The sequence below is a fragment of the Rhinopithecus roxellana genome, chromosome 3 (assembly GCF_007565055.1).
Source record: "Rhinopithecus roxellana isolate Shanxi Qingling chromosome 3, ASM756505v1, whole genome shotgun sequence".
NCBI classification, from domain to species: domain Eukaryota; kingdom Metazoa; phylum Chordata; class Mammalia; order Primates; family Cercopithecidae; genus Rhinopithecus; species Rhinopithecus roxellana.
Genome location: NC_044551.1, coordinates 75,574,746 through 75,577,745, shown reverse-complemented (window position 1 = coordinate 75,577,745; position 3,000 = coordinate 75,574,746).

Here is a 3,000-nt window from a genome sequence, read left to right as displayed (position 1 = left end):
TCAACAAGCATTTTTTATACTAGCTCAGAAGTATGCTCTGTATCCATATACTTTGTTTCCTCTTTACTGCCATTAAACTCTTTAAGTTACCCATCTTCTGTTTAAACTACTCTAATAGCCTTCTATGTCTCCCTAAATTCTACATTTTTTGTTGTTGTTGCACATTGAACTCACAGTGATTCTTTTAAAACATGAGAAACATTTAAATATCAATATAAAAAGTCTAACAATGGGTTATAATTCAATAAAAAATAAAATCTGTGGATATATACCAATATAAATATATACCAATATAAATAAGTAAATAAACAAGCCTTTCTGCACAATAAAATGCCAATTAATAATACAGAAAAAAATGGACTTAGAAGATGCTAAAACTAGTGTGTGAAAGATTGATGAACAGGATATTACATAGTCTCAAAATATCCCTCCACAAATTGTATACTAATTATAAAATAAAAAATAATAATAACAGTGGAAAAATACTATAGTGATTATCTTAATCAAGGGACCAAAATTAACACCACAGTATTGGAACAAACTGATATCGATGAGTCTTGATATGCACTGAGAAGGATACCATGCTTCTGTGTGGCATTCTTGAGAAAAATGCGTAGCCTGAATCAAATAAGAAGAAATTATCAAACTAAAATTAAGAGGCATTCTGCAAAATAACTGTCCTGTATTCTTCAAAATTGTTTAGGTCAAGGAAAGGCAAAGAAAGACTGAAAAGCTGTTCAGATTGAAGGCAACTAAAGTAACGTCACAACTAAATCCAAAACCAGAATTCTGTTATGAATGCTGAACCAGGAAAAGCAGATATAAAATATATTAGTGGGAAATTTGACAAAATTTGAATATAGTCAGTGGATTAAGTAATAGAATTATAATATTAAGTTTTCTGATTTTGATAATTATACTGTGATAACGTAAAAGAATGTTTATATTATTAGGAAACACCTACTTAAGTTTTTTAAGTAAAGAGATGTGATATCTCAAATTTACTTTCAATACATAGATAAAGAATAGGAAGCTATCAATGTGACAAAATATAAATAATTGGAAAGACCAAGTAAATGATATGTGAAATTTCCTTGTACTATTCTTGCAACTTTTGTGTAATTTTTCAATTAGACCAAAATTTGAAAATATAAAATTTGAAAAAAATAAGACCTTTCATAAAATCATCCGATCCTTTCCATCATACACAGAATAAAATAAAATGCCATGCCTATGGCCTACGAAGCCCTATATATTTAGCCCTTGCCTACCTCTCCAACCTTATTTCATACTACTTTACCCTTTTCTCAATATACATTATTATAAGGATATTCTGTTCCTTCCTTCAACATGACAACCTCTTTCCTGTCTTGTAGACTTTGAATTTGCTCTTCTCTCAGGATCTTGTAAAACGGAGGCTTTCTCTGACTTGATTGAAATGGTCATACCCATACACACACACACACACACACACACACACACACACTCTCTCTCTCTCTCTCTCTCATCTTGTCCTGCTTACTTTTCTTACTTGTATCTTTTAAAATAATAGATTTTTTTTTACGTATTTATTATTATCTCTTTCCTAAACCGGAATAGCTTTATACTTCCAGTTCTAGCACAGTTAGGGTTCGATAAACATGTGTTAAATAAAATGAATCAGTGTGAAAGTGATCCATAAAATAGGTATCATTGTACGAATCATTATGATAGCTACCGTTTATTTCAACAGTAACACGCTAAGTCCTTGATCTGTATTATTGTGTCCTAACCTTCCCCCAACACCTTCCATGATATGGCAAACAGCTTCTAAAATGGCTCTCAATGAAACATGCCTCCTGGCACTCATGCCCTCTGTCATCCTCTCCCCTTGTGTGTGCTGGCTGGACCTAGTGACTTATTTCTAACAAACAGAATATGTCAAAAGTGGTGAGATGAAAAAGAAATAGTAACTTTATTGAAGTGAAAATGGGTAGATATAACCTTGACCATCGTCAAAGTCAACAGCACTAGTAACACATATTGACATCATGTACTCCATGATATGATACAAAGGGCAAACCACTTCTGTGTTATCCTTCCTGTAATGCGAAATTTCAGCCTAATTCTGAAAAAAATATAAAGCAAACCTAAATTGAGAGGCATTTTAAAAGTAACTACCAGTCCTTCTCAAAAGTATCGGGATTTTGAAATGCAAAAAAAAAAAAAAAAAAACCTCAGGAATGGTTGTAGATCAAAAAGACTAGGAAGACGTGACAACTAAATGCAATGTGATGTTGTGGATTGGATCCTTGGAACAGAAGAAATATTTCCACTGGTAGAGAAAATGGTGAAATCTGAGTAAAGTTGTAATTTAGTTTTATAAAAAAGGCTATGGGAAGTTAATTTCCTTTTTTATTTTTATTTTTTTTTTGAGACAGAGTCTCACTTTGTTATCTAGGCTGGAGTATAGTTGTGTGATCTTGGCTCTCCTGGACTCAAGCGATCTTCCTACCTTGATTTTCTAAAGTGCTAGGATTATAGGCATGAGCTACTGCTCCTGGCCTGTGGCTCTTGTTGCTTAAGACTCTGATGAAGCAACTGCCTTATGAACTGTCCACATGGCAAAGAACTGAAGGAGGCCTCCAGTCAACAGCCAGTGAGGAGCTGAGGCCCTTTGTCCAACAACCCTGAGGAACTGAATCCTTCCAACAACCATATTAGTGGGCGAGGAAGAAGATTCTTCCCTACTTAAACATTAAGTTGACTACATTTATAGGTGATACATTGATTCCATTCCTGGGACACCCTGAGCCGCAGAACTCAGATAGACTGCATCCAGATTCCCAGTCCACAGAATCTGGGATGATAAATGTTGTTTTAAGCCACTAAATTTTGGGTTAACTTGTTACACAGTGATACTTATTGTCTTAAACTACTAAGTTTCAGATTAATTTGTTATACAGTAATAGATAACTAATACACATGGTTCTGTACAATTATTATCTTTATTTTTACAAT